Source organism: Erythrolamprus reginae, chromosome 5 (assembly GCF_031021105.1).
Source record: "Erythrolamprus reginae isolate rEryReg1 chromosome 5, rEryReg1.hap1, whole genome shotgun sequence".
NCBI lineage: Eukaryota > Metazoa > Chordata > Lepidosauria > Squamata > Dipsadidae > Erythrolamprus > Erythrolamprus reginae.
The window spans coordinates 6,409,971-6,433,323 of NC_091954.1; the positions used below are offsets into that span (position 1 = coordinate 6,409,971).

At 41.8% G+C, this 23,353-nt stretch overlaps 1 protein-coding gene and 1 pseudogene across 1 annotated transcript in view; both read right to left on the reverse strand.

The window, feature by feature from the left end:
* The window catches only part of LRMDA (leucine rich melanocyte differentiation associated), a 936,663-nt gene that overhangs the window by 214,743 nt on the left and 698,567 nt on the right, over nucleotides 1–23,353 (reverse strand). The gene's annotated exons all lie outside the window — the stretch shown is intronic.
* LOC139168645 (mitofusin-2 pseudogene) overlaps nucleotides 1–23,353 on the reverse strand; it is a 68,970-nt pseudogene that overhangs the window by 869 nt on the left and 44,748 nt on the right.

The window sequence follows — 23,353 nt, forward strand, 5'->3', positions numbered from 1 at the left end:
CTCCTCCTTGGATTCGGAACAAGAGTTAATGATACAGCCACGCATGCGGAGAGCGATGCATAGGCAACAACAACTGAGAGATTATTATCAAAGAAAATGAGGCCACCTGTGGGTGGGTGGGGCTGTGGTAATTAGTGAGGCTGCTATAAATAGCAGCCTGTGGGTTTGGCCATTGTGGAGGATTATCTGATCTTTGTTTTGTGCCTGCCTTGCTGACTTCGACCTTTGTGTGCTGATTTTTCCTGCTTTGAAACTAAACCAGAGCAAAGTGTGTTTCACTTTGTGAAAGAAGAAGGACTGTGAATTGCCTCCCAGCTGCAAGCTAAGTATCTCAGAACTGACAAGGGACTTGTACCAATTACCAGTTTGTTTGGAGACGAGGGCTCTTTGCTATACCAAAAGAGGGCTTCGTTTATTTGAATTTTCGGTATAAAGAACATTGTTTTGAATTTTCAAACGTGTGTGTGTGTGAAATTTGTATCTGTGAATTTTCGGGAGGAGTCTACCAGAGAGCTCAACAGAACAACTTCCTGGTACCGTTCACCGCCTGCCGCCACTGCTACTATTCCTGCAGCCGCCTCTCGTCATCTTCCCTCCCAGCCAAAGTGAGGGGATAAAGGCGCAAGCAACCAATATATATAAATTGCTAGTGCAGTCAGAAGGGGATATGATTGATGGATTGACTAAATGGTGGCAAAATGAGATACAAGTAGAGGTACAAGAGATGGAAAATATAGTAGAAAATATAAGGAAAATTAAAAATACAAGAATCAGGGAAATGAGAAGGAAAATATTACATAAGTGGTATTTTACTCCCGTTCAATTCGCACACTTTCAGAAGAATGTCAGGGGTAATTGTTGGCATGGGTGTCAAGACAAAGGAGTGTTTATGCATATGTTTTGGGAATGCGCGATAGTGCAGGAAGTTTGGCAAAAAATGAAAGAGGACATCAATAGAATGCTAAATATACAATGGACAATCACTAAGGAAATGGCAGTACTAATTAAAAGCAATGCGATGGGAGAAATAAAAAAAGCAGCCATAGAAAGCGCTCAGGCAGTAATAGTTTTGGGTTGGAAGGATGTGGCAAAATGGACAATGCAAAATTGGTACAGGTACATGGTGGACCATATTCAATTTGAAATTATGGATAAAAGGATAAATTCGGATAATGAAACTGAGTTGGGACAACTGATGGGACAGTGGGACAAGGTAAGACAATATATGACGAGCAGAATCCGAGACCAAGCTACAAGAAATAAATTGGAATCACTCTATAATATGTAAATAGATATATTGCTCTTGGGTTAAGTGGACTATACAAGAACACCCCTGATTTGGTGGTGGGGAATGTGTGTGTGTCGGGTTGGTGGGTACAATTCACTATTTATTTTATTTATTTATTATTTATATTTGTATGCCGCCCCTCTCCGCAGACTTGGGGCGGCTCACAACAAAGTGAAACAATTTACAACAAATCTACATTACAGTTTAAAAATATTTAAAAAACTATGCACTGTTTTATGTTGTGTGATATAAAAATTGTTAAAAATTAATAAAAAATTAATTTAAAAAAAATCTTCCCTCCCAGCCAACATGGTGTCTACACCAAGCAGAGAAAAGGGGGCACAGCAGGGGAAAGACGGACCCGATGCCCCCATTCCTCACCACCACCACTCTTAGAGTACAGTCCCTTCAACTATGCATGAGCCTAGTTCTGGCCCCTAAATGTAACACACCACTGACCTCCCTACATTAAGACACACAGCTGCAATCATATCTTTCCTGCCCTCTCCCTTTGGTGACGGGGAAAAGTTGGCACAGAAATTCTTGGAAACAATTAATATACAGTCCTCTAGAATTCAAAGGCCAACCACACTGGCGGCTTTAATCTCCAGTGGCAAGAATAAACAGTGGAGGGAGGGGGTCCCTCAACCCCACCCATCCACTCGGCAAGCTAATAAGTTCAAGATAGCAGGCCAAGTGGGTTTAAATTAAAAAAAAGCCCAGCGTCAGTGTAATGGCATTTCTTACAAAGCTATATTTAATTATATTAGTCAATCTTTATTAGGAGGCTTATGAGTGCAGAGAAGTCTATTACAATCTTTCTTTCTAATGATCTCTTCTTCGCTGTCCTAGTCATAAAAGTCTGGGGTTAATTAATCATCTGTTTGCAATCGTGAGTAAACATCGAGTCAATTAAGAATTGATAAATAAATACCATACTCCTGAGGCTATGGATGTTGCAAATACTCTGCTCATCCTCCCCAGCAGAATCTGAAAGCTTTGCTAGATGGCAGCAAATAGATACAGAATATTTGCAAGTAAGGTTCTACATTTAATAAGTAAGGGTCTACATTTAGGCAAGAAAAACAAAACACACAGGTACAGTATATGTGGTACATTGCTCTACAGTAGTAACTGTGAGAGGGATCTTGGAGTCCTAGTGGACAACCATTTAAATAGGAGCCAGCCGTGTGCAGCAGCTGCCAAAAAAGCCAACACAGTTCTAGGCTGCAATAACAAAAGCATAGAATCAAGATGACGTAAAATTTTAAATACCACTTTATAAGTAGTGATGGGAGAACCCTCGGTGTTCGGATTTGGCAAGTCGAACCCGAACCAAACCTGAACTCGAACTCCGAACGCTACATGACGTCAAACCTCCGCCCCCGGAATCCCATCGTTTTTTATTTTTACGGATTTTTTATTTTTATTTATTTTTATTTTTACGTGAAAGGACCGCCCTTTGCTTGCAGCGCCACTGCGGTGTCCTTTTTTGTAAAAAATAACAATGTTTATTTTTATGTGAAAAGACCTCCCCCTTTGAAGGAGCTGGGGAATCCCTCCCATGAAGAGATTCCGGGGGTGGAGCTTTGACGTCACATATACCGGCAGGTTGCTTCCATGGAATCCAGGAAGTGATCGCCTTGGCTTCCTTAGCAACCTCCACCCCCCGGAATCTCTTCCTGGGAGGGATTCCCCAGCTCCTTTTGTGCCTCCCTCCCATCCTCCTGACCAGCCGACAGCTCCCCGGTGTTCGCCTTCCTCCACTGCCACCGGTGCCCGGCTCCTCCTCCTCTTCTCAGCAGATGACAGCCAGGCAGTGGCTTTCACAGTATTCAGCACAAATGCCGAACAAAAGCACAATTTTTTAAAAAAAATTGGGTTTGGGTCCAATATGCTGAACAGCACAAAATTCGGTATGGACCCGAATTGTGTGGGTTTGGTTCGCCCAACAATATTTATAAGGCCTGGGTAAGGCCACACTTGGATCACTGCATTCAGTTGTGGTTGCCACGATGCCACTTTTTGTTAGACACATCAGAATTAGAAAACGGTGGATCAAGGCAACATTTCAACTTCGAAGTTAAACGCTAATGAAGTTGGCATACCGGGCTACAGTTAAGAGAATGATGCTCCACCCAGAATTATAAGAAATAATCCACTCACAGCCTTCAGAAATTATTTCTGGGGCTTGGCAAACCATTTTGATAGACCATTCTAACTGTAACAACTAGAGTCTGCGGAGAGGGGCGGCATACAAATCTAAATAATAAATAAATAAATAAAGTCCACCAAAAGGAAATATACCGTATTTTTCGGAGTATTAGACACAATTTTTTCCTCCCTAAAAGAGGCTGATAATTTGGGTGCAAATTTTACTCTGAACGTAGCCCTAATTAGCTGCTAACAATCTTCCTAGGGAGGCCCCACGGAGGCTTCTCCCTGCCTTTCCTGGTTACAGTTTCGGAGGGTCAGGTTTGTAAGTGGAAAATATCTTTGGAGAGGGGCGGCACACAAATCTAATAAATCTTAATCTTTTTGAGAAGAAGCAAAAAAATCTTGAACACCCGGTTCTTATCTAGAAAAGTTTGTAAGTAGAGTCATTCTTAGGTAGAGGTACCACTGTATATATATATAAGTATATGCAGGGGAGATGTATGTTGTCGTGTGACCTGGGTATTGCTGGTTATTAGTATAGTATTTGCTATTTTCTGTGTAGGTTGCATTTTGAATTGTGTTCAGAGACTAGTGGGTAACCAATGCAGCACACGGAGTATTGGTGACCTATGGGCATGTCTAGGGAGGCCCATGAAAGCTCCAGGGAGAGCCCCATTTTGAACCAATTACAGTCTCCAAAGGTAGCCCCATGCAGAGAGCATTTCAGTTTTTAGTTTTTGGCTGTATCTATTCCAAAGCGTAAAATACCATCTTTTAAACTGACCTGGAAGTTGGGCACAGCAATTTAATCAAGATCTATTTTGAGAAGGCCATGCTCAGCTGCAACCAAGCAAGGAATTCCTTTGTCGTTGTGTTGAGGTCCTTGATCACGTTCATTTTAATAGAATTAGGGAAAGTATTTCGAAAAAGAGACATAATTACCCCTAAGCTGTAATCTGCCTTCTTTCAAAACGTATGACACCAAGAATTCTCCTTAATGGCAAAGTTATGGTCCTGAAACTTAATTAAGCAATTTTTTTCCCTAATCAAATTAACTTTGGCTCCTTAAGTAGAGTTTCTAACCTCGGAGTCGCTTTAAAGCATTGCTTCTTTCCGCCGTTACCGTTGAAAAAAGTGAAAGATAATTTCCCCTTGAAATGAACCTCTTAGAAAAGAGTTATTATGCTCCGGCTGACTAAAACTACATAAAAGGTAAAATAACACACGTGGTGACATGCACTTGGTTCGAGCAACGATTCCAAGGCATTTGAAATCTCTCAAATTAGCTCTACTGCTAACAAGAAAGTGCAAGGAACAGGATCAGAGTGCGAAGCGTGATAATATGGAGAATTCCTTCATGAAGACAGAACATAGAATAATAGGGTTGGAAGCAGTGAAGGGCTTGGCTTATTTTGTGGGTGTGGCTTGCCAGCCACATGACCAGGTGGGAGTGGCTTCACAATCATGTGACCAGGGGGTGGCTTGATGATCATGTGACTGCCTTAAAGGTGGCCAACTCGTCAATCACGTCAAGGGTTAAGGTGCCTGGCCTTTCCTTGCCTCAAAGAGATACAATTTGCTATTTGCTAGTACTGAACATCTAAAATATACTCTTTAATTGTAAGTGTATGTATGTGTACATACATATTATACACAGGCACACAAAAATATACCTTATCTATTATATTTCTACAAAACTTTTGCCAGACCCATCCTAGACTACTGCTCATCTGTCTGGAACCCATACCACATCTCAGACATCAACACCCTTGAAAATGTCCAAAGATATTTCACCAGAAGAGCCCTTCACTCCTCCATTCGAAACAGAATACCCTATGAAAATAGACTAACAATCCTGGGCCTAGAAAGCCTGGAACTACGGCGCCTAAAACATGACTTGAGTTTTGCCCACAAGATCATATGCTGCAACGTCCTACTGGTCAATGACTACTTCAGCTTCAACCGCAACAACACAAGAGCACGCAATAGATTCAAACTTAATACGAACCGTTCCAAACTTGACTGTAAAAAATATGATTTCAATAATCGAGTTATCGAAGCATGGAACTCATTACCGGACTCAATAGTGTCAACCCCTAACCCCCAACACTTCTCCCTTAGACTCTCCACGATTGACCTCTCCAGGTTCCTAAGAGGCCAGTAAGGGGCGTACATAAGTGCACTGGTGTGCCTTTCGTCCCCTGTCCAATTGTCTTTCCTTTCTTTCACCTATCTTATATATTCTCTTCCTTTCATATATCCTCTCCTCTAAGTTCACTTTTACCCTTATATATATTACTAAATGTCTATTTTTCTTCCTATGTATTTGTGTATTGGACAAAATGAATAAATAAATAAATAAATAAATATATCAATTGTATGTGTATGTACACACACACACACACTCGCACAGCTCTTCTAAAATTATACACATTCACCCTCATTTACTGTGATAGGAAAAACACACCCAGAGCCCAGAAGGAGAAAAAAGGAAAAAAATATCAATTTTTGTCTACCGGTTCTGTGTACCTGACTGTTCCCATAGGAGCCCCATCACTCTTTGGAAGGGACTTTGAAGCAGTAGTGGGCTCTACTTATCTTTGCTACTGATTTGGGAATGGAAGGGCGCATAACACTTCAGTGCATGCACAGAGTATTTTTAATTTTGTCTGGGTGAGTGGGTGGAGCCTCCTGCGACCGCCACTACCGGTTCATTGAACAAGTGCGTTCTGGTAGCCACCCAACACTGCTTTGGAGGTCTTCCAGTACAACCCAATGTCCTGCCTGTCAGCGACTGCTTCAGCTTCAACCACAACAACACAAGAGCACACAACAGATTTAAACTTAATATTAACCACTCCAAACTTGACTGTAAAAAATATGACTTCAGTAACCGAGTTGTCGAAGCGTGGAACTCATTACTGGACTCCATAGTGTCATCCCCAAACCCCAAAAACGTTACCCTTGGATTATCCACGGTTGACCTCTCCAGATTCCTAAGAGGTCAGTAAGGGGCGAGTACAAGTGCACTAGAGTGCCTTCCGTCCCCTGTCCTATTGCTCTCCTATATCTCCTATACCTTTCTTCTATTCCTATATCTCTTCTTCTATTCTTTCATTGATATGTTCTATTCCTATATCTTCTTTTCTATTCTTTCTTAGATATATTTTACTATGAGTATCTCCTCTATAACCTTCATCATGTATTTTACTATGTGTATATAGATATATACCCACTAAAACCCTCTTTGTGTATTGGACAAAATAAATAAATAAAATAAATAAATAAATTGCTGAAGCAGGAAATCACGTACCATTCTGGGTAAGTGGTTATCCATTCTTTTCTTGATGGGTGCTGGAACTTCTAGAAGAAAGCCACAGTGATGGGTTCCTATGGGTACGGTCAGGAGCGCAGAACCGGTAGAAAAGGTTTGGTCAGATACGCAGAACTGGTAGAAATTTTTTTAATTTTTTTCTTTTCCCCCCTTCTGGGCTCTGGGTATGTTTTCCCTGTCACAGTAAATGAGGTTGAATGTGTATAACTTTAGAAGAGCTGTGCGTGTGTGTACATACAGTTTATATAGCAGATAATGTACAGTGTTCCCTTGATTTTCGCGGGGGATACATTCCAAGACCGCCCACGAAATTCTAATTTCCGCAAAGTAGAGATGCGGAAGTAAATACACCATTTGGGGCTATGGACAGTATCACAAGCCATCCTTTAACCCTTTAAACCCCTAAATTACCATTTCCCGTTCCCTTAACAACCATTTACTCACCATTATTACTGGTACTCGCCATCGAATAAGACACTTAGTGATCCTGATTTTTATAAACATAATTATTTATTAACAATATTTTTTTTTTGCGATAACAATGCTGATTGCCCGAGATTTTGGCCAATCAGCAATGGCAGATGAAAGTTTGGCGATGACGTTTGACGTCATTGGGCGGGAAAAACCGTGGTATAGAAAAAAACCCGCGAAATATTTTTTAATTAATATTTTTTGAAAAACTGTGGTATAGGCTATTGGCGAAGTTTGAACCTGCGAAAATCGAGGGAACACTGTATATTTTTGAGTGCCTGTGTGTAATATGTATGTACACCTATGGCATATATACATAGGATTAAATAGTATATTTTGGATGTTCAGTAATAGCAAATAGATAGGGAAATTGTATCTCTTTGAGGCAAAGAGAGGCCAGGCACCGTAACCTTAACCCAAACCCTTGACATGAGTGACGTCACGTTAGCCAGTCACATGGCCCTTAAGCCACCCCAGTCACCTGATCATCAAGCCACTCCCACCAGGTCACATGGCCGGCAAACCACACCCACAAAATAACCCTCGCACACAGTGTGGTAGTAAAAGTTTTTGCAGCCCTTCACTGGGAAGCCTATATTTTTATATTAAAGCTGGAGTGTCAAACTCAAGGCCCGAAGGCTGGATCCGGCCTGCAGGGTACTTATTTATTTTATTTTATTTATTTATTTATTTATTTATTTATTTTATTTATTGGATTTGTATGCCGCCCCCCTCCGTGGCCTCGGGGCGGCTAACAACAGTGATAAAAAAACAGCATGTAACAATCCAATAGTAAAACAACTAAAAACCCTTATTATAAAACCAAACATACATACAAACATACCATGCACAAATTGTAGAAGCCTAGGGGGAAAGAATATCTCAGTTCCCCCATGCCTGACGGCAGAGGTGGGTTTTAAAAAGCTTACAAAAGGCAAGGGGGGGGGGCTATTCTAATCTCTGGGGGGAGTTGGTTCCAGAGCGCCGGGGCCACCACAGAGAAGGCTCTTCCCCTGGGTCCCGCCAAATGACATTAGATCTGGCCTGGGGGGCTGCTTGGAAATAGTGAAGGACTGGCCCACAGTGCCTCTGCCAGTGAAAATGGAGCTTGGGAGGGTTGCGAGTGGCATGGGTATCCAGCTGCTAGTATCTTTCTCCCTCTGTCTCCCTGTCTCTTTCTCTCTCTCTCTCTCCTTCACTACTTTAGCTGTACAAGCCAAGTTGCTTATATTAGCACTTTTGACACACTGAAATTTGGAAAGCAGAGCTGGATAAATTCCGGAAACTGAAGCGTATGATTGACAGGGCAATCATCATCATGCAGTTCAAATCATGTTGCAAAATTTGTCAAAAACCTCCACTTGCTTAGAATTTCGGTCCCTCTCTGCCAAAGTCACCCCCCTCCTTTAAAAAAAACCCCACAGTACTATTTTGTCAGGACAGGAAGCATTTTGGCAACATAAGGAGTCAAATCTGGACTGTTGCTAGGTGCGACCTCTGAAATCCACATCGCTTGTCAAGGCCACCAACTTGGATGTGTACATGTCCATCAGAGACATCAAGGATGATACAGGGGACTGTAGTGTTTTTCATTGCTTGAGACACTTTATCTGTCACTTTAATGAGATGAGTGGTCTCTCTCCAATCATCTGGCTGGATTGGCAGTGTCAGGCTTTCAACGAATGCTTCCTCCATATTTGAATCCCAGCGACTGGTTAAGTCCCCCAGAGTCGGCCTTCTCCAGGTCCCGTCAACTAGACAATGTTGCTTGGCGGGGCCTAGGGGAAGAGCCTTCTCTGTGGGGGCCCCGGCCCTCTGGAATCAGCTTCCCCCAGAGATTCGTGTTGCCCCCACACTCCTCACCTTTTGTAAGATTCTAAAGACTTACCCATGCTGCCAATCTTGGGGTCATTATACAGTGTTCCCTCGATTTCCGCGGGAGATGCGTTCCGAGACCGCCCGCGAAAGTCGAAGTTCCACGAAGTAGAGATGTGGAAGTAAATACACCATTTTTGGCTATGGACAGTATCACAAGCCTTCCCTTAACACTTTAAACCCCTAAATTGCAATTTGTGGCAGCCCCGGCCCTCGGGAACCAATTCCCCCTGGAGATTAGAACTGCCCCCACCCTCCCTGTCTTTCGTAAACTACTCAAGACTCATTTATACCGCCAGGCATGGGGGAGTTGAGATATTCCTTCCCCCTAGGGCCATTACAAGTTATGCATGGTATGTTTGTGTTTATGTTTGGTTTTATAATAGGGGTTTTTAGTTGTTTTTTATTATTGGATTGTACATGTTGTGTTTATTATTGTTGTTAGCCGCCCCGAGTCTGCGGAGAGGGGCAGCATACAAATCCAATAAATTATTATTATTATTAGAATGTTGTGGGGCCAATGAAATCCAGCAGAAAAATAGCAGGGGAAAATGCCCCTTCCATTAACTTTTTAATTTATTTATTAACCATCTCTCTCTGACGCCTCTTTTGTGACACTGTGATCAGCTCCACTCCACCTCCCTCTCTTCTCTCTCACTCCCCCCACCCCATTCTCTCTTTTTGTTAAATTGTGATGAACGCCCAAGTATTGAACGTAGCATCTTTGTTCCCGGCAGATCCAGGCTGTTAGCCCAACCTCGTGACAAGCCACCTGTGTTCGAAGTCGAGTTTTGCTATCGTAATATTTAGGATTTGAGTGGAAACCGATCTGCGCGCGGTGAGGAAAAGGAGCTTTTTTACACACTGCTTGTAATGGAGTGGAAAATTACATTTCCCATTGCAAGAACATGGCCATTAGAGGAAAAGCATTTTTTTAAAGAAAAAGAAGAAGAAGAAGGAAAAAAAAGTCACCTCAGGCAATAATGGGCTGACAGCCCAAATAATGGGAGCTTGGAAAAAAGCCTGGGAGATACTAAAGTGAAATATATATACAGTATATATATATATGCTTTTCTTTCTACCCTGTGGTTCCTTCATAACTGTTCTCCCTGATATATCAGAAGCAATTGGATTTGGAACACTGAGGTAAAACACAAATTTAAACTAGCGGGACCGTCATTTCGGCAGAAGGGAGCCATCTCCTCGCGGAAGAGAAAATGGGGTAATATTCTCCTTAACGGTCTCTTCTAAACCGCTCAGTTTCTGGCAGAGACGCTCCGTGGTTTTAATCTGTGGCTGTGGTAGCTTTGCAATGATGGAGGGGGTCTCATCGTGCTGGACAGCCTGGGGGCCCCGCTGCATGTATTAGAAAGCCCATGAACAAAAACCACACGACGGAGAGACGATTGCTTCAGAAACGCAGGCCCTACCGCAAACAGAGTTTCCATTTGGTATTATCCAGAAATAATCCTTTTACCATACAAAGTGTTGCTGTCTTCTTTGTAACCTACCCGAATCTATCCAAAACAGAATTCCCTACGAAACTAGACTTACAATCCTGGGTCTAGAAAGCTTAGAACTAAGATTTATTTATTTATTTATTTATTTATTGGATTTGTATGCCGCCCCTCTCCGGAGACTCAGGGCGGCTAACAGCAACAATAAAGCAGTGTACAATAGTAGTCTGATGTTAGAAACAATTAAAAAACCATTAATATAAAAAACCAAACATACATACATACATACCATGCATAGAATTGTAAAGGCCTAGGGGGAAGAGGGTCTCAATTCCCCCATGCCTGACGGCAGAGGTGGGTTTTAAGCAGCTTACGAAAGGCAAGGAGGGTGGGGGCAATTCTAATCTTTGGGGGGAGTTGGTTCCAGAGGGCCGGGGCCTTAAGGCCTTAAGATGCCTTAAACATGATCTAAGTATTGCCCACAAGATCGTACGCTGCAATGTCCTGCCTATCAAAGACTACTTCAGCTTCAACCACAATAACACAAGAGCACACAACAGATTCAAGCTTAATATTAACCGCTCCAAACTTGACTGTAAAAAATACGACTTTAGTAATCGAGTTGTTGAAGTGCGGAACTCATTACCGGACTCTGTAGTGTCATCCCCTAACCCCCAACACTATCCCCTTAGACTACCCCATTAGACTATCCACAGTTGACCTCTCCAGATTCCTAAGAGGTCAGTAAGGGGCATACATAAGCGCACTAGAGTGCCTTACATCCCCTGTCCTATAGTCTCTCCTATATCTCCTATATCTTCTCTACTATATCTTCTATAAGCTTCATGGTGCATTATTGTGTATTGGACAAAATAAATATATAAAATAAATAAATAAAAATAAATAACCTCCTGAATCTAGCATCTAGGAGTGGCTCATCCACTCTAATGTCTCCTTCATCCTCTGACTGCGACCAATCCCCCAGTGACATATCTGCTACCTCTGGTGGTTCCTCAGGTTCATCCAGGTCTATTTCTCCCCCTCTCATAATACCAAGTAAAAAGAATTCTGGTGTATAATCTATATCCCTCCCCAGGTATTGAATTATGGGTGTGGGCACTCACACATGTGTGATAGCTTGTGCGCATGCTTTTTCGGCACACAAGGAAAAAAAGGTTCACTATCACTGTTTAAGGTCATTATTTACACTTATACCTCACAGGGCAAAAAGTCTTAAATAAATCCCAATTTCTAGACAAACGTTTCCATTGACTGAAATATTTTAAATATTTTTCTTTAGTAGTGTCTTTCACGTTTTTCTGGCTGCTCACCGAGCATTTGTTTTAGCTTTGGGGGTTCGATTGCAATGAGGACTCTCCAAACTGAGGTCCTTTTCATAATCACCAGTTGATTCTTCTGATCCTTGCTTGTTCGGAATTCTGCTCCAAAGTTGGATACTGAATGTAAAAATATAGAAGAGTTTTCATTTCCTTACCCAACAAGATCTTCTGTTATGGGATAATCTTGAATTAAGAACAGCTGCAATTTCTTTGGGATGTGAATTAGACTTCGCACGATAGTTAAAAAATAACAATAGAAGTTCTTCTTTCAGTATTTTTTAAAATTGACTTTCATTGAACTAAAGATTTCTTAGCTTTCTGTTTAGTGCTTTCCCCCCTTTTTTGCACCTCCAGTTCAGTTTTGAACCACTTTGCAATTGTCTGGAACAATCCCTGGAGTTTCCTTGGCAAGGTATTTCAAAAGTGGTTTGCCATTGCCTCCTCCCTGGAGCCAAGAGGGAGTGACTGGCTCAAAGTCTCCTAGTGGACTTTGTGTCTAAGGCCAAATTAGAACTCAGGGTCCTTCAGTTTGTACCCTGACGCCTTAACAGCTAAACTAAACTTCAAGAAGGCTTCAAGAGTTGTAAACCTAATCCTACGTAGCTTCTGCTCTGGCAATCTCACACTACTTACCAGAGCTTACAAAACTTTTGCCAGACCCATCCTTGAATACAGCTCATCTGTTTGGAACCCATATCGCATCTCAGACATTAACACCCTTGAAAAGGTCCAAAGATACTTCACCAGAAGAGCCCTTCACTCCTCCACTCGAAATAGAGACTAGACTTTCAATCCTGGGCCTAGAAAGTTTAGAACTAAGACGCCTTAAACAAGATCTAAGTATTGCCCACAAGATCATATGCTGCAATGTCCTGCCTGTCGGCGACTACTTCTGCTTCAACCACAACAACACAAGAGCACACAACAGATTTAAACTTAATATTAAGCGCTCCAAACTTGACTGTAAAAAATATGACTTCAGTAACCGAGTTGTCGAAGCGTGGAACTCATTACCGGACTCCATAGTGTCATCCCCAAACCCCCAACACTTTACCCTGAGATTATCTACGGTTGACCTACCCAGATTCCTAAAAGGTCAGTAAGGGGCGAGTACAAGTGCACTAGAGTGCCTTCCGTCCCCTGTCCTATTGCTCTCCTATATCTCCTATACCTTCCTTCTATTCCTATATCTCATCTTCTATTCTCTCATTGATATGTTCTATTACTATACCTTCTTTTCTATTATTTCTTAGATATATTTTACTATGAGTATCTCCTCTATAACCTTCATCATGTATTTTACTATGTGTATATAGATATATACCCACTAAAACCCTCATTGTGTATTGGACAAAATAAATAGATAGATAGATAGATAGATAGATAGATAGATAGATAGATAGATAGATAGACAGACAGACAGACAGACAGACAGACAGACAGACAGACAGACAGACAGACAGACAGACAGACAGACAGACAGACAGACAGACAAACAAACAGTTTGGCCCTGCATTTATTAGAAGTAAATCTGCATTTATTACACGTACTCAAAGGATCAAATAAAATTTGTCTTCCAGTCAATTACCTTCATAGGAAGTTGAGGGAAAGACACATAATTGATATTAATTATGCTTTATCTTGAATATCTAGGCTGCCTTTCCTGGCTTTTACAAATCAGCGGCAAGTTTGAGTTAGTCTCCTTTGATCTAAGAATGTGATTGACATTTTTATGGAGGTGGCATACTCGTATGTTTAATATTTGTTTAATGTACATTAAATAAGGAATAAATAAATAAATTATGGATCTTGGTGCATGTGGAGAATAGCCAAAATCATAATAATGACTTGGAAATAAATCTGCACTTCATTCTTGGCAGTTTGCTACTTGCCAACATTTGAATTAATGTTTGTCAACGGAGACCAGGGAAAATAACTTTTCCCGAGTTGCTTTGTCTGCCATGCATATTTCAAAGCACTTACTTCTCCAATTTTGTTTTTGCGTTATAGTTGCTTTTTAAATTTCGCTCCTCTCTCCTCTTTCTCTTCAATTATGGAGTTGCTATCACCTTCACTGTTACATGTCTGTTAAATAAATTAAAAAAGACCACGGACATTTTTGGAATTCCAGAGATAGAAACCAAAGCTAATTGTTTAAAATTAATCTTCTCTGAAAGCTGGTAAATACAACGTGGGTGTGATTTATTACAGGGCTTTAGAAATATTTCACATCTGCATGAGGTCGAAAGAGTAAACAAATAATTGGAAATAGGTAGATATGAGTTCACATTCCACTCTAGTCCTTTAGCAGAGTGGTTCTTCAGGTTCTGCTAGCTGCATTCTTTCTGGCTCAATTTTTTAAAGATTTAATTATCAAAATATAACATGCAAGGGAAAAAAATGAAAACAGTGGGAAAGTAGCAGAGGAAAAAAGGAAGAGGAAAAAGAGTAGGGTAAGGGAGGAAAAAGAGAAAGAAGATTGATTACAACGCAATAATGATAATGTACAGTGATACCTTGTCTTACAAACTTAATTGGTTCCGGGACGAGGTTCTTAAGGTGAAAAGTTTGTAAGACGAAACGTTTCCCATAGGAATCAATGGAAAAGCGATTAATGCGTGCAAGCCCAAAATTCACCCCTTTTGCCAGGCGAAGCACCCGTTTTTGCGCTGCTGGGATTCCCCTGAGGCTCCCCTCCATGGGAAACCCCACCTCCGGACTTCTGTGTTTTTGCGATGCTGCGATTTCACTGAGGCTCCCCCCGCTGGGAAACCCCACCTCCGGACTTTCATTGCCAGCGAAGTGCCCATTTTTGCACTGCTGGGATTCCCCTGCAGCATCACAAAAACACAGAAGTCCGGAGGTGGGGTTTCCCATGGAGGGGAGCCTCGGGGGAATCCCAGCAGCGCAAAAACGGGTGCTTCGGTGGCAACGGAAGTCCAGAGGCGGGGCATCCCAGCGGTGGTGGTGGGTTTGTAAGGTGAAAATAGTTTGTAAGAAGAGGCAAAAAAATCTTAAAACCCAGGTTTGTATCTCGAAAAGTTTGTATGATGAGACGTTTGTAAGACGAGGTATCACTGTATATTTATTTATTTTATTTATTTATTGGATTTGTATGCCGTCCCTCTCCGGAGATTCGGGGCGGCTAACAACAATGGTAAAAACAACATGTAACAATCCAATTTAATAAAACAACTAAAAACCCTAATTGTAAAAACCAAACATACACACAAACATACCATGCATAACTTGTAATGGCCTAGGGGAAGGAATATATTAACTCCCCCATGCCTGGCGACAAAGGTGGGTCTTCAGTAGTTTGCGAAAGACAAGGAGGGTGGGAGCCGTTCTAATCTCTGGGGGGAGTTGATTCCAGAGGGCCAGGGCCGCCACAGAGAAGGCTCTTCCCCTGGGGCCCGCCAAACGACATTGTTTGGTCGACGGGACCCGGAGAAGTTTTCATTTTCTTACCCAACAAGATCTTCTGTTATGGGATAATCTTGAATTAAGAACAGCTGAAATTTCTTTGGGATGTGAATTAGACGTCCAAGGATAATGTAGCTGGATCCAATCTGCTTCGGTCAATGGGACCAAAGCAGGGATAAAATTCAGTAGGTTCTGGAGAACCGGTAGCGGGAATTTTGAGTAATTTGGGGAACTGGCAAATATCACCTCTGTTTGGCCCTGGTTGTGGGGAGGGAATGTAGATTTTGCAATATCCTTCCCCCAGGAGTGGGGTGGGAAAGGAGATTTTGCAGTATCCTTCCCCTGCCACGCCCATCAATCCACGCCTACAGAACTGGTAGGGAATTTTTTTTAAATTTTACCCCTGGACCAGAGGTTTTGTCTTCCAAGCTTTCAGACTCATGCTTATTTTCAGTACCTTATAGCAGTGTTTCCCAACCTTGGCAACTTGGAGATATCTGGACTTGAACTCCCAGGATTCCCCAGCCAGCATTCACTGTCTGGAGAATTCTGGGAGTTGAAGTCCAAATATCTTCAAGTTGCCAAGGTTGGGAAACACTGCCGTATAGCATGTCCAAAGCACACACTAGATCCACTCATGAAAAATCTAAGTCAGTGATGGCGAACCTTTTCCCCCCCTGGGTGATGAAAGAGCATGTGTGCACCCTATCGTGCATGAGCGAGTGCCCACGGCTATAATTCAATGCTTGGGGGAGGGCGCAGTGGTTAGAATGGATTATTGCAGGCCAATTCTGCTCACTGCCAGGAGTTCGATCCCAACTGGCTCAAGGTTGACTCAGCCTTCCATCTTTCTAACCCAGAACTGTTGGGGGTTGTTGTGGTTAGCTCTGGCCCAGCTCCTGCCCCAAGGACTGTGGATGTGGGGGAGACATCCACATGCTGCAGACCTGTTTTTACCCCCCCCCCCCCGTGGAATCTGCTGATGAAGGCTCCTCTGACCAAGAAGACATGAGTGACAGGGAGGAGGAGAGTGTGGCAGACAGCTCAGAAGGAGATCAATTATCTAGCTCCTCCTTGGATTCAGAACAAGAGTTAATGATACAGACACGCATACGGAGAGCGATGCATAGGCAGCAACAACTGAGAGATTATTATCAAAGAAAATGAGGCCACCTGTGGTTGGGTGGGGCTGTGGTCATTAGTGAGGCTGCTATAAATAGCAGCCTGTGGGTTTGGCCATTGTGGAGGATTATCTGATCGTTGTGTTTCGGGACTGATTTACTGACTTTGACCTTTTGTGTGCTGATTTTCCCCCGCTTTGAAACTAAACCAGGGCAAAGTGTGTTTCACTTTGTGAAAGAAGAAGGACTGTGAATTGCCTCACAGCTGCAAACTAAGTATCACAGAACTGATAAGGGACCTGTACAAATTACCAGTTTGTTTGGAGACGAGTGCTCTTTGCTATACCAAAAGAGGGCTTAGGTTAGGTGAATTTTCATTATAAAGAACATTGTTTTGAAGTTTCAAACGTGTGTGTGTCTGAAATTTGTACCTGTGAATGCTTGGGGTGATTCTACCAGAGAGCCCGACAGAACAGGGGCCAAGATGCCTACTCTATAAACCACTTAGAAAGGACTGTAAAGTGCTACAAAGCAGCATATAAGTCTAAATGCTATTGCTATGGCTAACTGAAAGTATAAATGCTATTGTAAATGAACTAAACCATTTGCTTCATTTTAACTTAAGGCCTTCTCCCACTTCTCCAAAACTTTGAGAGGAAAGCAAAAGACTGGATTCCGATACGTTTCTTTTTCCTACAATACAGCAAAAAGAAACTATTTATTCAACCAAACCATACATTTTACAATTTAACATTCAAAGGAAAGATACATTCATTTTCTGTCTACTTTTATGGAGCATATTTAAATGTATAATATACCTATGATATATAATTATATGCCTTCAGAAATTCCATTTATTGTTAATACAGAAAATGTATGATAATAAAGAACGTCATTGTAAGATGATTTAACTTTAAATTATATTTAAAGAGGGTGCGGGGAGAAATTTGCTTAGAAAGCCAATCATATTTTCAAGGATAAGAATACTTCTGATCATATATTTTCCATAGTTAAATGTGCAGGGACCATGTGGGAGAGAAATAAATATACATTTCTGCATAGCACCATTGTTGGCATCTCTAAGCCTTCCTTTTTCTAAATATATTCTTTATCTGAGCTGTCTGGAATTGCTTTTAATATAATTAAAAGCACAAAATAAGTTGCAGACTTGTCAATTTCGACAACAAAGTGCGGAAAGTCTTGCCGAATCTGTATGATCTATCCCCCACACAATGTAATGAATAGGTTCATAAAAGGAAAATAGTTTAATTACATTTTAGTTCATGGATTGTTAATAGGCTGGGGTATCCAAATTGAATAATGCGATTCTGCTGTAATAATTATGTGTAAATGAACTTGTTTAAATGATATTTTACAGCTTCTTTATAAAATTACAGCTAGAGGCAACGCGGTGATAGACATACAAAGACCGTGCAAAAATTATCATAAACTATTAGCTTGTTTGCAAAGGGTTTTATGTTAATCTCTTAGTACTTAAAGCACTCTGCAATTAACATATCAGGGGGAACTGCCTTGAAGCCAAGCCATACAAATTGAAGTACTCAGATAAAAAGCCATTCATTTAAAAGAAAGGGGGGGGGAGAGAGAGAAGAAGAGGAGGAGAAAGAGAGCAAAGGGTTTGCGTTGCACTCAAAAGGGACTGGTTTCATATCTGAGATTAAGAGGGTGGAATGGTTGTGTTATCTAAAGACTCTTGTAATTAAAGCTTTTCTCCCGGAGACAGCACAATAGATGCAGCATTTGATTTCGCGATTTTAATTGTGAAGCTCGTTCCGTTCCAGGGCAGATGATGTGAAATAAGCTTAAAAACGAAAGCAGCGAAAAGAGCTACCTGGAGGTTTCGGCTCAGCACGGGGAGGAAATGTTAGAAGGGATCAAGGGCAAATTTCACCCCTGTGCGTTCCCCCCCCGCCCCCCCCGCTGATTCCTTTAATGGTGATTAGCAGGAAGGACCATGGATTCCTTTCCTACAGTTGAGTACAGGCAAAACCGACCTAAAAGTCCAGGATACAACCTCAAACAGGTTTTACAGTACTTATTGGTTTACAGGGATATAGATATATCATTACTAATTGTTCTGTCTGGGTCACTCCAGAAGCCAATACCAACCCAAAAAGAGAAGCCAGACACACCAGAAAAAGGCAAAGGCAGTTTATAAAATTCAAGAAAAACACAGGTAACAGAAAATGTCCTTACAAACAGGAAAACGCTGTATCTTCAAATATATCCACGAAGGCAAAAGTCCATGCAGCAATACAGGATTCTTGCTGCCAAGACGAGGCTGTAGATAGCAGACCTACACCTCCCATGGGTCTTCCAAACTGCTAGGCCACAAGCCAGGAACAGAGACGCCGAGAACAAAGCAGGACACCGTAACTCCAACTGATAACACTCCGCATGGCTTCAAGGGCTTGCCTGCCTTTTAAACCCTGCTAAGGAGGACCACACCCAAGCCCAGCTGTTCCTAATTCAGTGCTGATAATACTTCTTGAATTGCTCCTTTCTCTGGTCTGAACGTCTCTGTCGCATGTCAATGACGGCTTGTACTTCATCACCTAATGACTCCAAGCTACTGGCTGGGGAGAGCCCCCCCCCGGGCTCTCATGCTGTTCTCCTTCATCCCATTCCTGACTTTCCTCTCCCCCGTCCGACTGTTCAGCCCCCTCCTCTTCGCTGTCATCCTCCTCCGGGCATGGAGCCAGCAGAGACACAGCCGGTCCCTGAGCAGCCTCAGGCAGAACCACAACACTAATATAAAGTCTTAATGCCACTCCTATACCTAATTCATCTTACACCAAAGCCTGTTTCCAATAACAATTGGATAGATAGATGGCTAAAACCTGTCTACCTAGTCAACTACAAATCTTCCCATTCTTCCATCCATCTATCTATCTATCCATCCATCCATCCGTTCCTTCCTTCCTTCCTCCCTCCCTCCCCCCCTCCCTCTCTCTTTCTATTTGCTGCAACAGATGAACCTAGCTGCCTCTCTAGAGAACAAAGTATTAATTATCATGGTAAGGAGATGCATAAAACATCATTGCAAAGATCCAGTTTCATGTGATAAATTCATTAGCTGCAAAGCACAGATCCAGTCTTATATATCAAAGTCCGACACTGGGGTTTTCAAGAAGATACCTCTTTCCCTCCTCCCTTCTCTTTCCTTCCCCTTCCTTCCTTCCCTCCTTCCTTCCTAACTCTCCCTCCCTCTCCCTCCCTCCCCCTCTCCTCTCATTCTTAGTGTTCTCTGACCTTGGTTGATTTCATCATCAAACTGGGTAACATTATCAGTGCTAGATAATTCTATCAATACTGACAAGGGGGAAAGCCAAGCCCACTCCCTTCTAGAACTGAAGGTGGTAAAGAAATGCCTGCAAGACAACAACCAAGCTTAGACAACACCAAGGACTCTATGGTACAAACCTAAACTATAAATATTCCCTTCTATAGGTGTTTGGCTATCTGTCCGTGTGTCTGTCTCTCCTCTGCATTGGTTGCTGATCAGTTTCCGGTCACAATTCAAAGTGTTGGTTATGACCTATAAAGCCCTTCATGGCATCGGACCAGAATATCTCCAGGACCGCCTTCTGCCGCACGAATCCCAGCGACCAGTTAGGTAACACAGAGTTGGCCTTCTCCGGGTCCCGTCAACTAAACCGTCTCTGTGGCGGCCCCGACCCTTTGGAACCAACTCCCCCCAGATATCAGAGTTGCCCCCACCCTCCTTGCCTTTCGTAAAGTTCTTAAGACCCATCTCTGTCGTGAGGCATGGGGGAACTGACACATCTCCCCCGGGCCTATACAGTTTATACATGGAATGTTTGTGTGTGTGTTTGCTTTTAATAATGGGGTTTTTAGTGTTTTTTAAATTATTAGATTTGTTTTTTACATTGTTCTTGTTATTGTTGTGAGCCGTCCCGAGTCTACGGAGAGGGGCGGCATACAAATCTAATTAATAATAATAATAATAATAATAATAATAATAATAATAATAATCGCCATCATCATCATCGCCATCATCATCATCATCATCATCTATCCACCCACCCACCCACCTACCTACCTATCATCTGCCTGCCTGCCTGCCTGTCTACCTATCTATCTATCATGCTATCTTTCTATCCTATCTGTCTATCTATCATCTATCTGTAATATCTCTTAATTCAATGCAGTCTTTGCTTTCATTTCTGTTTCTGCTCTTTTAATGCTGTAATAGTGTTTACTTCCCTTCTCTCTAATCTGCTTTCATGTTCACAGTCCCTTTTCAGAATGTTTCCTTAGCCTCCCAGCTCACTCTGTAGGAGATCAGTTTGTCTCTCTCCTGGAGATTCCAGATAGATGAGTCATTTGATACTGAAGAGTTATTTTCTTTTCTTTCAGACTTTGGTCTCTTTCTTTTTTATTTGCAGAAAGTTCTCAGCTAAAGAAAATCCAAGACTCCTTGGAGAAGACCCTGGTAAAATTGAACAGGTCCAAAGACGGGCTACAAAAATGGTGGAAGGTCTTAAGCATAAAACTTATCAGAAAAGACTTCAAGAACTCAATCTGTAGAGTCTGGAGGACATTTAAATATGTTAAAGGGTTAAATAAGGTCCATGAGGGAAGTGTTTTTCATAGGAAAGTGTACACAAGAAGAAGGGGGGCCAACCTGAGGTTAGTTGGGAGGAAAGACCAGAAGCAACGTGAGAAAATATTATTTTACGGAAAGAGTAGTAGATCCTTGGAACAAACTTCCAGCAGACATGGTTGGTAAATCCACAGTAACTGAATTTAAACATGCCTGGGATAAACATATATCCATCCTAAGATAAAATACAGCAAATAGTATAAGGGCAGACTAGATGGACCATGAGGTCTTTTTCTGCCGTCAGTCTTCTATGTTTCTATGTCAGGAGACATGGAAGGTGAGAGGAGAACGGCATGGGGCTACCTTTGAGGAGCGTTTTGGAAATTACAAGTCATGCAAAATGCAGCCGTGCGAGTGGTCATGAGCCTTCCTAGTTATGCCCATGTTCTCCAGCATTCCGCGGGCTTCATTGGCTGCCAGTTGGTTTCTGGATGCAATTCAAAGTGCTGGTTATGAACTATAAAGCCCAACATGGCATCAAACCAGATTACTTACAGGACCACTTCTGCCGCATGAGTCCCAGTGACCAGTCAGGTACCACAGAGTCGGGTGGGTGAGTGGACAGATGGACAGAAAGACAGATAGACAGATAGATAGAAGGATAGTTAGATGGATGATTAGATAGATAGATAGATAGATAGATAGATAGATAGATAGATAGATAGATAGATAGATGATAGGTAGGTAGGTAGGTAGATGGATGGATGGATGGATAAATAGATGATAGGTAGGTAGGTAGATAGATAGATAGATAGATAGATAGATAGATAGATAGATAGATAGATAGATAGATAGATAGATAGCATCATCAATGCAGTTGGCATGAGTTTGAGAAAACTCCAGGAGGCAGTGGAGGTCAGAGTATGGTCTCACTAAGGCTTTGTAAACCAGTACTAATGCTTCACGGGATCTTCATTCTATCCCTCTATTAAAGGAGCCTTAGGTTATGTACACTGATCCCCTCTCTTTGACATAGGAACAAAATGTTTACATTTCTGGGGAATTTATTTATTATTTATTTATTTATTTATTTATTTTGTCCAATACATAATGAGAGTTTTAGTGGATATATATATATCTTTATACACATAGTAAAATACATGATGAAGGTTATAGAGGAGATACTCATAGTAAAATATATCTAAGAAAGAATAGAACAGAAGATATAGGAATAGAACATATCAATGAAAGAATAGAAGAAGAGATATAGGAATAGAAGAAAGTTATAGGAGATATAGGAGAGCAATAGGACAGGGGACGGAAGGCACTCTAGTGAAATTGTACTTGTCCCTTACTGACCTCTTAGGAATCTGGAGAGGTCAACCGTAGATAATCTAAGGGTAAAGTGTTGGGGGTTTGGGGATGACACTATGGAGTCCGGTAATGAGTTCCACGCTTCGACAACTCGGTTACTGAAGTCATATTTTTTACAGTCAAGTTTGGAGCGGTTAATGTTAAGTTTATGTTATTCGAGAACGGGAATCCCAGGTTATCTGCCATGTTTGGTCCAGCTGCTACTTATTTATTGCCGTTCATCAGGCTTCCAGACAAAACGTGTCTTTGAAGTTGCCTTGCAAATAAATCCTGTCCCCCCCCCCCACTTCTAAACAAGGAAAGAGTCAGGTTGCTTTAATATATGTGAGTTCTGAGGCAACCGTGAGGTAAATTGCACCACAACTACAGTCTGGGCCTAGCACGTCACAGCGTGAAGCCCCTCAGTGGGACGAAATGCAATTCCCTTGAACAGAAGGTCAAGTCATTCTGCCAAGTGTGTTCATTGGGAGTCATTCAGGAAGACTTAATTTATGGAAGCTTTCATAGATGAAAATTATCCTAAAACCGGAACATCAATGACCAAAAGGTGGTTTGGTCGCCTTCAGATTGGAAGGACTTTGAACTTGCTGAGCTTATGCCTAAATTTTATTTATTTATTATTTATTTATTATTTAGATTTGTATGCCGCCCCTCTCCACAGACTCGGGGCGGCTCACAACAAAATAAAACAATTCATGACAAATCTAAATTATAGTTTAAAATATTTAAAAAAACCCATTTACTAAGCAAACATACATACAAACATACCATGCATAAATTGTATATGCCCGGGGGAGATGTCTCAGTTCCCCCATGCCTGACGACAAAGGTGGGTTTTAAGGAGCTTACGAAAGGCAAGGAGAGTAGGGGCAGTTCTAATCCCCGGGGGGGAGTTGGTTCCAGAGAATCGGGGCCGCCACAG